This window comes from Protopterus annectens, chromosome 3.part0, assembly GCF_019279795.1.
Source record: "Protopterus annectens isolate FY-2018-M chromosome 3.part0, PAN1.0, whole genome shotgun sequence".
NCBI classification, from domain to species: Eukaryota; Metazoa; Chordata; order Ceratodontiformes; family Protopteridae; genus Protopterus; species Protopterus annectens.
In genome coordinates this window covers 464,170,657-464,184,218 of record NC_056731.1, presented here as the reverse complement: position 1 = coordinate 464,184,218, position 13,562 = coordinate 464,170,657, and the positions used below count along the sequence as shown (strand labels likewise).

Here is a 13,562-nt window from a genome sequence, read left to right as displayed (position 1 = left end):
GAGCACAGAGGTCTTCAGCCGTTTTGCTTTTTGTTTGAACTTGGGGATCAGGGTACAGGAGGGTAAGCGTAGAGGAGACTTGGGGAAGAGCAACTGTGAACTAGACAATACCTCAGGGACTTCCTCGGCGGGAGGATCAAAGTGAAGTACCTGCTGCATTTGTTGCTGTGAGGAGAAGCAAAGAGGTCGCAGCAAAGTTGGCCCCAACAGCTGAAAATCAAGTCTGGTACTGACTGATTGAGGGACCACTCGTGATGGGGCAGAATGGACCTGCTGAGTTTGCCTGCAAGAATGTTGGACTTCCCCAATATGCGAGTTGCAAGTAGAAACAGGTCTGAAGATACTGCCCACTCCAGACCCCCTCGGTCTCTCTGCACAAAGGATACATACAGCCCCCCCCCCCTTTTGTTGATTTACCAAACCACCAATATATTGTCTGAGTGAACTGCAATCATCCCTAGACGGAGGACGCCCTGAAAGGCTTACAATGTGAGAACTGCTCTCATCTCCAGAACACTGATGTACAATCTCATCTCTATGTGACTCTTCTTTCTCTGGAAATGCCCCCCAACCCCAAATGGGAGTCTCTGTGGTCAGCGTGGCTGAGGGGGATGGAAGAAGGAAAGGCCTGCCAATCAACAGATCGTTGGAAAGAAGCCACCACCAAAGATGCTTTCTGCAAATCTGACCCACGGATAGGAGCAGTGAGAGTTTGGTAGAGAATAGACCACTGAACAGCCACAGTCCACTGAAGTAGTTACATAAACATCCTCAATAACGGAACGAGTGTAATGGCCGCTGCCATAGACCCAACAGCTTGAAGCACTAGTCTCACTGGAGAGGTCAGAAGACTGAAAATACGAACATAGTTCCCTCAGGAAGATGAGGTGGTAACGATGCTCTCTGATTTGGGGTGGCTAGAAGGGCCCTAGTGAATTCCAAATTCTGCACCAGAATTAAGTTTGATTTCTGCAGATTTATGGCAATATCCAAAGGATTGGATATTTGTAACAGGTAATCTCTGGCCATGCATTTGGTAAACACCTGGGAGGCTGTGATAAGATCAAAGAGCAGTGCTCTGAATTGGTAAAGATTGGTTTCCAGCCTGAGGCGCAGATGACTCCTGGAATGTCTGTCTATTTTGATGTGATAGTATGTATCCTGCAAGTCTACTGAGCACATTCAACCATCTTTCTGCAACAGTGGTAAAATGGACTGGGCTGTGACTATTCAGAACTTCACTTTCTTTACAAATTCAGATTGCTTAGAGCCAGCATGGGTCTGAGATCCCCGGTTCTCTTTGTCACTAAAAAGAAGTGGGAGTAGGCTCCGAATCCTCTCTGTTTGGCTGGGACCTCTTAGATTACTCATTTTTGCAGCAGTTTTTGACTGTCTGGAACTGCACACTCCCTCTGACTTGGAGGGATATTGCCGAGTTTCTTTTGAGTCTCTGGCGTTAGAAGGAAAAAGAGGATATAATAACCTCTGGAAATGTTTCTTAGCACCTAACTATTTTTTGTTAAAGAGGTCTAAGCATATGGGTGCACAGAAAATTGACCCATGACTGCCTCAAGAGTTAAGCAGTTGGGCAATGCTTCAGGAGTGCTGAAAAGGCCTGCCAGAGAACGGCTCTCTGAAGCCCTCATTCTGCAGTTCCCCTCTGTCCCTAGGGCACATCTCTCAACTGTCCAGATTTTTGCCTAATATTTTTGGCGTGTTCCTCAAAATTTGTGGTTTTCTGACAAATCAGTGGGATGTTCTGGGGATTGAAGTCACCAAATAATGACATACATTTCAGTTTTAGACTTCAAATCCTTCAGCAAATGTATGGTGACACAAACTCTGTTAATTTAGCAACTTTCTAAGTTTATAAGAGCAATATTTAAATTATGTTTCTATTTTTGGGTCTCTGTCCCCACATTTTGTCTGTCTTTGTTCAGATTTCTTGTACTAAGAGGTTGAAAGGTATGCCCCAGGGCGGTGTCTGCCATTAAAATGTCGCTCTCTGCCACTGGAGGAATAATCTCCACAGTGATCCTGGAAACACCCTTGGGATGACACCTCGTTGGTTCCTTGAGAAGGTCCGCTGAGGGGGTAGAAAACTTGACTCAGATAGCAGATATGATCTTCCCCTCCTGCTAACTGGGGGTAGGGGTATCTTTAATGGAGGGCCCAAACAAAGTGGAACCAAAGGAGGCATTAAAGGACGCCTTGAAGGATTCTGCAAAGTCACGCAGACTCATCCAGGCATGTCTAATAGTGATGCCTGAGCTGGCTGCTCATGAGGTATGCCCTGTGGAATGGGAGATGAGCCTCATGGATAAATTAGACAGGGAGCCAAGAGTAGGCAGTCAGGGAAATACTTTACTGAATTCTGCTGCCGACATGATCTCTGCTATAGAGTCGGAAAGTTCTTTGAACAGAACTCTCTGAAATCAGGGAAGGTGTGCCAGGTAATTTAACACTCTCAGCAAGAATTTAGCCAAGATGTAAACGTGCTTCACAAATCTGTCCATCACTCTGGACTTCCTGTTCGGAGAACAGACGGAGGAGCTCTGCTTGACAAGCTCCTTCATGGTTGCTGCTGCCACAACCGTAGCATCAACAAGTTTACCCTCGGTCCAATATGGTCGATCTTTGCAAGCGGGAGGGGGGGGGGGGGGCAAGAACTTATCTGGTCATTTCGGGATTGGTTCTATCATGCCTGGCTCCTTTCAGGCCCAGCAAGACACAAGATCAACGAATTTGTCTGCCGGGGGGGGTCATCCAAGAAGTAGATGGGCCCACCCCGAATGCCTCCAAAAACACAGCCTCTTCAGGAGGAGGAGTTTGGGCTGATCATCCACCTCTCTGCTTCAACATCTCCAAAATGTCTCCAAAGGAGACATCCTCCGGTTGTGATCTGGGGGATGCTTCTCCCTCATCAAGGTCTGTGCCCTCAGTGAGAGGCTCCAGTGGGAAGTCTATGTGCCTCCTCTTGCATGTCTTCTTATGAGGTATCCCCTTCATATGGGGCACAGGAGAGGTCCACAAAGAAGAAGGGGCTCTCCCTGGGAGGAGAGCTTGGAAGTCCATCGGGGCAGGTTGACCCTGGACAGGTATGATAGATAGGTTCAGGTCTCTGATCCAATGGGAGTTGACAGGTCAGATCTCTAAGGGAAGAGAAAGCCCTTTCTACAATCTGGAAAACCAAAGGGCCTGGAGAGTCCCTCCCCAGCTCCCCTGGAGCCAAAGCAACACAGGAAAAGACAGGAACCTCCAACCCTTGGTTCCCAGTCTGAATCAGATCCGAACTGTCGAGCACCGAAGCCCAAAGAGGAAGGGACGTATCCCACAAAGTCTGATCCAGAGCCCTCCACTCGGACTCAATGGAGACAGCTCAGATCAGAGACGCACTCTGATCCAAACACACCATAGCAGAGGCAGTCAGGGCAACTGTTGTAGTACAGGATGACCGCCTCCTCGGATCAGACACCAACACTCCCGGGAGGGCAAGATCCTGGGGCTTCGATGTTGGTAGCTGGATTGAAGAAGGAGATTATATGGTAATAGGCACACACACAGAAACTGGAGGGGATGGAGAAGGCAAAACCCAATCTGGATCTGGGTTTCGAGGATCTTCTGTATCATCCTGACCACGTCGATTTCTGGTAATCTCCTGGAAGGCCTCAGGGAAGCCAATGAGGTTGGTCTGGAGTGCTTGGAGAGTGTCTGCAGAATAATGTAAGGCAGGATATGCGATTCCAGCCTACTCGACAGCTCTGGGATTAGACTTTGAGCTTTCGAGTCTAAGGAGCAAGGATCTGATGTGGAGGTGGATGATCTTGGGACAGCTCTTGGAAGTAGGACCACCAACTGGATCCAAACAGAGCTTTGGGGCTACTGGAAAAGAAGAGGTATTAGGATCCTGAGAAGCTAGATCCGAGGGCCTGGGAAGTTTGCAAGTCGGTTCTGAAGAAGCCCGCAAAGGCTTGAGGCAGGCATTTCTTCGCTGACGAAGACCTTGCCACAAGTTTGGAGGGTGTTTAAGCCCCTGGAGAAAGTTTCTGCAGGGAAAAGACCTTTTAATATTAATTTATTTTTCTGGTCGGCTATGGCCCTGGGATTGAAACTCTCTCAGATAACACAAGTCAACTGAAGATGCTGAAGGCCAAGGCAATAAACACAGATGCCCATGACTGTCAGAATGTGGGATTTTGTGCCCACATTATTCACAATGTTTGAACCCAGTCAGTTTTTCCAACATGGTGACTGGGAAAGGCTAATCTCATACACAAGTGCACACAGAGAAAGCAAGCCCAACAGAAAGAAAGGGCACACAAATGCACACTAAAGGTACTGAATAAACAGAAATTATAAAGTTTTTTTATTATTTTTTTTTTAAACTAGTAATATAAAGCTGCTAGGGGAAAGTGGCCGAAGGCTCAGAAAGAAAAAAGCTAACAGCAACACAAATGTCCCTGACACTGTGAAAGGAATAAGGGAAGGGGAGGAAGATAGGACGAGAAGGCAATAATAAATTTAAACTTAACTAACAGAGGAAAAAAATGATGATAAATTTCTCACTACGATCTTATGGCTCGAGACTGATGGAACCACATCTGGCACTGCTAGCAGCAAATGAGATCTGTGAAGGCTGGGCAAAGTGTACAGCATTATGGGAAAGAGGAGGAGCTTGAGACATGCAGCCTAGTCTGTAGAAATGTGTCCGGGTCCGATCCATTAGTGAGGAAGAATGAAAGACTTTAAAGCACTAATCACATATGTCAAATATGGCTGTACAAGAAAAGTGGAGAAACTGGAAGAAAAAAGGCACTTTCATATCTTTATCATATAAAACAATAATTAAAAATGCTTTGGTACATAACATGCAATTATATCATGAGATGTTTTATACATATACTGGTAAGAACAAAAAATGTTTTACTTAAACATTTCCCCCTTTCTTCCCTTCCTCTTAGAGTCCTTCCAAACATTAGTGGCATGAAGTGGGGCATATAGTTTTCACTCTCCCACAAGTTTATATCTTCCGAAAGCATACAAGCTGTTTTTCACAGCTGGAAGGGGAACAAAGACGATTTTAAACAAGAACAGACAGTAAATAGTATAAGTTGGAACATAGGCTGTAATATGCATCTTAGCATGAATAACCTTAATTTTTGGTTAGGTAATGCTTTATGTGTGCTGCTGTCAATTTAAAAAAGTACACTTGTGTACACTTACCATAAAAGTAGATGTTGAGTGTATTCACTGTTGCAGTCATTACATTTGGGTAATCTGCTGGCAGGTTGCCTTCAGTCGGCCTGAATTCCAAAGTCTTGTGTCTTGCGTCGGTTGCTGTCTCCTCTTCCATGACGTCAGGTCATCAGGGGTACAAAACATGCATCCAACGCCATTTTCTTTAGTTTTTCTTGCCCCAGATGTCAGGTGCCCCCGAAAAGGTAGCAAAAAAAAAAAAAAAAAAAAAAATATATATAATATATATATATATATATATATATATATATATATATATATATATTCACACACACACACACACACACACACACACACACACATACATGCATCAATATAAACTTTACCTTCATGACTGGGGGATGGCGGGTGGGTAACCTGGACTGCAACAGTGAATACACTCGAACATCTACATTTATGGTAAGTGTACACAACTGTACTATGTTCTTCGTGTTTCACTGTTGCAGTCATTACATTTGGGTAGACTCCCAAAGCTATGGTTGGGAGGCTGGAGCTAAACAGCATTAGGTGCAGCTATAAGGCCCTGCAGAACTGCAGTGGCAAAGCATGCCCTGGACTTAAGAGAAGAGAGGCAAATGATAATGCTTTGTAAAGGTGTTAACAGAACTCAAAGTAGCAACCTCTAGAATGTCTTTGGTTGGTACTTCTCTGAGAAAGGCTGCTGAAGTAGCTGCAGCTCTGGTGAAATGAGACCTAATGCCCTTGGGCACAGGTTTACCACTGTGTAAGTAGCAGAAACGGATGCAGTGGCTTATCCACTTTGAAACTGTCTGCTTTGAAATAGCCTTTCCTTCTGATCCTGCAGCATATGTCACTAGTAATTGCTCAGTTTTTCTTAGAGCTTTAGTCCTGCTCAAGTAGAATCTTAGCTGTCTGTGTACGTCCAAGGAATGCAGAATGCTCTCCCCCTTGTACTGCGGATTTGGATAAAAGGTTGGAAGATGAATTGTTTGGTTAAGAGCCACATTGGAAACCACCTTAGGCATAAATGTAGGATTTGACCTCAGAGATCACCTGTCTGGGTAAAATATGATAAAAGGCTCTACAGCCATGAGGGCCTGCAGCTCTGAAACTCTTCTTGCTGAAGTAATTGCTAGTAGCAGAGCTGTTTTCCATGATAAGAACTTTATATCAGTGGTAGCAGCTGATTCAAATGGAGGCAGGGTGAGCTTTTCCAATACATAACTGAGGTCCCATGCAGGTAATAGTGATCTTCTAGGAGGCCTTAAATTTGTGGCTCCTCTAAGATACTGCTTTAGTAAAGGATGATAAAAGATTGGTGGCTCTGTATTGTAATGAGCCGAAATGGCAGAGGCATGGATTTTATTTGATGAGAAAGATGGGCCTTTGTCAAGCATCTCAGTTAAGTAGTGTAATAGCTGAGGAATATTTGGTTCTGCTGTATCAGTTCCTTATGCTTGATTCAAAGCACAGAATCTCTTCCATTTATCAGCATACGATTTTCTAGTACTAGGCCTTCTATCTTCCAAAATGACATCCATCACAGCTTTACTGAGAGGAGTCGTTTGTATAACTACATGATCAGCCATGCCGCCAGGTTCAATGTCTGGAGTTGAGGACCTGATTGTTTTGCTAGGACAGTAGTTGAGGTCTTTGAGGTAAGGTCCAAACTGGGTATTGAGACAAGTTCCTTAGGACTAGGTACCAATATTGGCGGGGCCAGTCCGGGCAATTAGTATCATCTTTGGTTTCTCTTGTCTCACTTTTAGGAGGACCTTGGGAAGAAGAGGCAGAGGAGGAAAGGCGTAAACTGATTTTTCCAACTGAAGGATAGGGCGTCCACTTTCCATGCTTGCCTGTGATAAGTCCTTGTGCAGAATCTTTTCAATTGATAATTTTGAGGAGAGGCAAAAAGATCTATGTCTGGGCTCCCCCATTTCTCTGTTATCATACTGAAGTCTTGTGGATTTAGTTTCCACTTGTGAGGGTCCAATAAGGTTTCTGCTTAAATCGTCTGCCAGAGTATTTTACTTTCCTGGCAGGAATTGAGCTTGAAGATGTATTTGGTAGGTCAAAGCTGTGTCCCACAGTGCCATGGCTAATCTGCAAAGGGGGTATGAGTGTGTGCCCCCTTGCTTATTTATATACCACATGACTGTGGTGTTGTCTGTCTTTATCAGTAGTTGTCGTGGATAAAGTAAGTCCTTGAAGGCTGTTGGAGCATTTTGAATAGCTAGCATCTCTTTCTGGTTGATATGTAGATGCATTTGTTTTGGGGTCCATATGCCCTGAATGCATCTTCCTGCCATGTGGGCCCCCCAGGCATAATCTGATGAGTCTGTTGTTAAGGTTTGGCTGGCAGGGAGGTAGAGTGAAGGCCAGTCCCATGTTTTGGTGACATGCCTTTGCCCACCATATAAACTCCTGTTGTAGGCAGGATATGAGAGAAATCATCGTTTCCAGACTGAGAATGTTGACTCCATAAACTTTTTAGGTACCATTGAAGTTTCCTCACATGCAGTCTTGCATATGGAATCAGTAGGATGCAGGATGCCATGAAGGCCAAAGCCTGCAGAATTTGTCTTGCAGATAACTGGGTTTTTGTTGCCATCAGTTTGAAGTAAGAAGTCAGTTGCCTTTGCTCGTCTGGTGTGAGGTAAGCCATCTGGGCAGTTGTATTCAAGCTTGCACCCAGGAATGTTATCTTTTGAGAGGGTACCAGTTGTGATTTTGTTTATTGTGTACCCTAGGCATGTTAGAAGCCTTTTCGCAAACGTCAGGTGTTGAAGAAGAATGTCCTTGCTCTCTGCTTGAATGGGACAGTCGTCCAAGTAAGGGTATATTTGTATACTTTTTTGTCTGCAAAATGCAATTACTGGTGCCAGGCACTTTGTGAAGACCCTGGGTGCAGTAAATAAGCCAAAGGGCAGTGCAGAGAATTGGTAATGCATTAAGTCAGCCTTGAATCTGAGGTATCTTCTGCACAACTGTCTTACTGGGACATGCAGGTATGCCTCTTTTAGGTCTAATGACACCAGCCAAGCATTCTTGCCCAGCATGGGCAGAAGCTGCTGCAAAGTCAGCATTTTGAATTTTGGAATGTCCAGTTATGTGTTCAAAAATTGACAAATCCAGTACTGGCCGCCAGGCCTTGTCCTTTCTGGGTACCAAGAACAGTCTTGAGTAAAAACCTTGTCCTTTTTCCTGTTCTGGTACTGGCTGAATGGCCCCCATATCCATGAGGGATGTAACCTGTTTCTGTGCCTCTGCCCATTGATTTCTGGGCAGATCTGGCCAACCATTTGCCATTGGCAGAGTGTGGAAATGGAATCTGTATCTCTGTGATACTTTGTTTAGTACCCCCTTGTCCTGGGTTATTAATTGCCAATTTTGAGCAAAAAGTGCTAATTTTCTCCCTAAGGGTGCTGCCAAAAGATAAGTGCTTGGTGCAGGCAGAGAGAAGTCATTGGGACTGTTTTCTGTAGGTTTGCGCTTTATCTCCTCCAGATTTGGAGGTAGAAACGCCCCATTGCTTTGACATGTATGAATCGTCCGCTTGGTATCTGGAACCCTTAGGGCATCTGGATTTGCCCCTTTGAGCTCTGTCTGACACAGGAAAGGACCAATTCTTTGTAGGCCAGTGTCTACTGAATCTTGGTGGCTGCACTTGTAAGAAGTCTTTTACAGTTTGCATAGACTTAGCTTTGTCTTCCATGTTCTTTAAAACCTCTTCTGCCTTAATACCAAACAGAGTTTCATGCTGTAAAGGTGTATCTAGCAATTTAGCTTTAACATGATCAGGCAAATGTTGTTCCTTTAGCCAGGCATGCCTCCTAATCACAGATCCAGTAACTGCAGCCCTGCAGGAGGCCTCTAAGGAGTCAAAACCACATTGCAAAGTATGCTTTCCAACTTGTTCAGCAGCATGCAATAATTCCTGCAATTCTTTATTTTCTGCACATTCAGAAATCAACATAATTTTCTGTTTCAGCAATCCCATAACATGTTGTTGATACTTAAGCATATGAAATTGACAGTTTAAGGCTCTGATTGCCAAGGTTGCAGATGTATAACCCTTTGACCCCATATGTCCAGTGCCCTTGAATCTCTGTCAGAGGGGGTAGGATTTTTTGCTGTTGAGGCCTTAACTCCCTTTGGACCCTGTGAAATAATTTCAGGATCAGCAGCAGGGTTTCTAAATAAAAATTTGTGTGAGTCAAGGACCCTGTAATATCCATCAGGCTTACTGGGAGCCGGAGGTAAGGAGTCGGGAGGAGAAGCAGATGGTATAGACTCCTCTGCATCAGAATCCTCGTAGGGAGGTATAGATAATTCCTGATCAGAAGAGGAATCAGAAGAAATAGAAACCTGATCTGAAGATTCATAATCAGTGTCTTGCCTAGGCATCTTATCTGGAGGGGGATGGGTCCCCCTGATCAAAGTAATAAGGTCTTCAGCCATTTTGATCATCTGTTTTTTTAGGCATAGAGGCCTGCACCGTGGCTCATGCATCAGTTTTTTAGTTTTAGAAGTTGCTTTTGTCTTTGGTTTTGCAGCTGTCGTCGGTTTGATATACAAATGATGAGGTCTGAATACACCCTCAGAAGCCGGTGCCTGCTCAGCGGCTCCGGACCCATCCGAGGGAGATACATCTGTCGGTCCAATACCTTGAGTACCTTGCGGCATGCAGGACTCCACATGGGTGTCGGTAGAGGCCTGCAACTCGAAGGTAGTGGGTATCAGGGGTTGAGAAAGTGCCTCAATGAGTACCGGCAAACCGGCGACCGGCTTAGGAGAAGCTTCGCCGTCGGTTTTGGATCTCGACTGCCCTTCTCTGTCCTTTTCTTTGCGTTTTTTATGTACTCTGGTAGTCGGATTGCTATCCAATGACATTTCTGGGTAGATAAATCTGTTTCCAAAATACTTTGGGGAAAAATATACTGACGCTTAATAGTGCTTTGGTTAAATCTAGCACAAAACCGATAGCCAGGCACGTTGTGATCAGGGCCTAGGCAAGGAATACACTATAAATGGAAATCCTTATGAGGTATTTGCTTCCCACAAGTAATACAATTAACTTTTTCTGACATCGGTATGGAGCAAGAAAAAAGTTTTCCCAACGGGGTACTTGGCTTTAGTGAAGACTTCGGTTCTGAAACTCAAACTCGAATATTTCAGTAGTCGGCTGACCGGCACATGTGAAATGCTTCAGCTTCAGGCACCGCGCGGCAAGAAAAACTAAAGAAAATTGCGTCGGCTGCTTGTTTTGTACCCCTGACGACCTGATGTCATGGAAGAGGAGAGAGCAACCGATGCAAGACCCAAGACTTTGGAATTCAGGCCGACTGAGGGCAACCTGCCAGCAGATTAGCCAAATGTAATGACTGCAACAGTGAAACATGGAAATCATTTGTTCCTATCAGGAGGGTTAAACTTAGTTATTTTAAGATGTACGTGAAGATATGTGAAGCTTAGCCAGACAGAATTATGTCATCTGTAAATATTAATGTAAGCCACATGTTTGTCCTCTTTCTTAAATGCTGAACTTCAAAACTGTAACCACTTGCTCTCTCCTAGAGGAAAGCTGATAAGTCATGCACTGTACAATTGTTTGATCTCAAAACTCAGAGCCCAGATGTCTGGATGAAGGAATTCTTGCTACTGTTTTGAGACCAGAGTTAAATGCTGGAATTTGCATGTATAATGCCTTTTACTGCTGTAGCTACCTGGCCAGGAGCAAGATCAAAAGGGCTGTTACACTCTGGGTTTCTGTTAGCCTGGGAACCAGAGAGAAATGATGTAATCTGAAATGAGTCAGTAGTACTGTGTTATCAATTTAAGGACAGAGAGACTAAGGGCATTTTGCATTTGTTTTGATAACATCCAACATCACCAGCACTCTGCCTATGCTCTATATATAAGTTTATTTTAGAACTGTGTTTTCTCTTAGATATAGCTAGGAAATGAGAAGATTAGATTAGTGTTTTTTCTGTACTGATGTCCGAACATTTCTACTGTATTATTTTAAGCCTTACTCTGTGATCTCTGAACTCTTGACTAACACTGTGTAGTAAGAAGTATTGTCTTGTGCTTTTATTATTTATTATTAAATATTTTTAAACCTTTCAATTGGTGCTGTTTTGTGTAGAGATAATTTAAGCTCTAGAGTACACTGCATGTATACAGTGAAACTGTACAAAGTCACTCCAAATAAACCTTGCTGCTCAGTTGTACTTACCATTCGGATAATACTATTGCACAGTAGAGTTGGAGACCCTTTGAGAAGGACTTTTTAGTAGCTGATAAATATTAGTGGGTGGTGGCAGTGATTTCTACTGTACAGTCTGGGTAAAAGGGGCACAGCTGGAGTACCTGTGCCAGCCTTCCCCAGGAATGTCTGTGTGGTTGTATATAACTCATCTCAAAGTGTGTGTGTGTGTTAGCTACTTGGGCAAGGAAACGTAGCACTAGTTGGACAGAAAGGGTGCTGGAGGTTTTAGCTTCCCCACTAGGCTGAGACCTGGACCCTATAGCTGTGCCAGTGGGGAGTCTTATTGGGGATCTGGAGAGAAAGGGAGAAACCAGCCCCAGACTGACTGTGATCTCTGTGTGCTCTTAAGGGAAATTGTACTTTTACTATGTGTGTATTTGTTATTCTCCCTTATGTGGACGCCCCTCACTGGTGTTACTGGTTAGGACTGAGGTTCCTTGATTGCTGGGCCAGTGCATGGACATCACAATGTTCATACTTTGTGTGATTGTTTTAAGTTAATAGATTCTGAGGGTGATCTGGGCTATGATTTTTTTGAGGGTTTTCATTAAAGCAAATGTCTCAAAGTGTGACATCAGCACAAATAGAGATGACAGCACAAAAACATCTGTATAAATGATCTACCTGCCAAGCATTAGTGATTGCATGCAACACAAAAGCTGTCATAAATAACAGGTTAAAATAACTTCTTACCACAATGGTGACACTATCAATAGTATTTTGGAAAAGACAAAAATTAAAGTGTGTTTAACTATATTAAGAAATGCACAGTGCAAATAGCAATGTTACAGCAGACACACTTGGAAAGAAGTAAGCATGTGAATTTGATAAAGAAAAGATTTCAGGATGGATGTTCAGCAGAGTATAAGGGACAAAGGAAAAGCGGAGTACTTGTATTCCTCTTTTAAGCAATTGCTAGACTGTCTCCTGCAGGAAGAATTCCTATCCCCTACACAACTTGGCTTCCATCCTCTCCACACTACTAGCACTGTTATTATAACTTGTATACTGTCAATAAAGTTACAGAAAATGGTAAACTAGTCTCTTCCTTATTTCTAGACTTTTCTAAAACCTTCGACACAGTTTGTCACAGCAAACTTTTACTTCTAGTATCTTCACTATGTTTCTCTGTGGTTCAAAAGCCTGTCCAATAGGTATCAGTCAATAAAATGGCACTCCACATTCTCTCCTTACCTCATAGTCACCACCAGTGTACCACAAGTCTCTATCCTTGGACCCCTCCTCGAACATTTTCAACACCACCCTCTATACAGTCAAACAGGCCACCTAATGCAATACACAGATGATTCCACTCATTTTCACATTCGACAACATGGTACACCTCCCAAAAATTACTCAGGAAGCTTTAAAATTAACTGAAACATGGCTTTGTAACTCAGCTCATGCTCAGCCCAAAAAAGACCAAACTACTATTCTTCCCCCAAATCCATCTTTTATGGGGAAAAGAAAAGAACAAAATTTAAAGTCCTCTATCTTTATAATGCAACTACTGAAGTCACGTCTCATAGCAAATTATTAAGGGGTGATAGTGGATAATAACCTTGCATCTGACCTGCATATACAAAATTGCACAAGAAAAACTGATGAGAGATGCTTCACAGAGCCAAAAACATTCTCATCTAAACTAATGTCTTTCGGCTTTTCCTAGTTAAGGGTCGCCACAGCGGAACTCTGGTCCGCTAATGATTGGCAGTGGATTTTTACGGTGCCAAGGTGCCAGCCCGATGGCCAGCCTTCAAAGAAGGCACACCCATTCATGCACGCACTTACCTGAGTGTCTTTAAACATCACTCGACCGCAGGAGGATTATGCAGACTCCACACAGTAGGCACTCCAGCCGAGAATCGAACCGGAGAACTACACAACTAAAACTACACTTGCCACTACTCATCTCCTCCCCACGGTTCTTTATAGTGTTTTCATCCTTACTAACCTTCAGGCTTGAACAATACTATAACAAAGTTGCTAAAATTGCAGCAAATACCCTTTCAGAACCCACCACCGTGCAGCACTAAAAAGCCTAAATTGGTTAGAACTGTCTCATCTACTAACA

General features: G+C 43.7%; 1 protein-coding gene across 1 annotated transcript in view; it reads right to left on the bottom strand.

Moving 5' to 3' along the window:
* TRIO (trio Rho guanine nucleotide exchange factor) overlaps nt 1–13,562 on the bottom strand; it is a 5,137,669-nt gene that overhangs the window by 1,919,998 nt on the left and 3,204,109 nt on the right. The gene's annotated exons all lie outside the window — the stretch shown is intronic.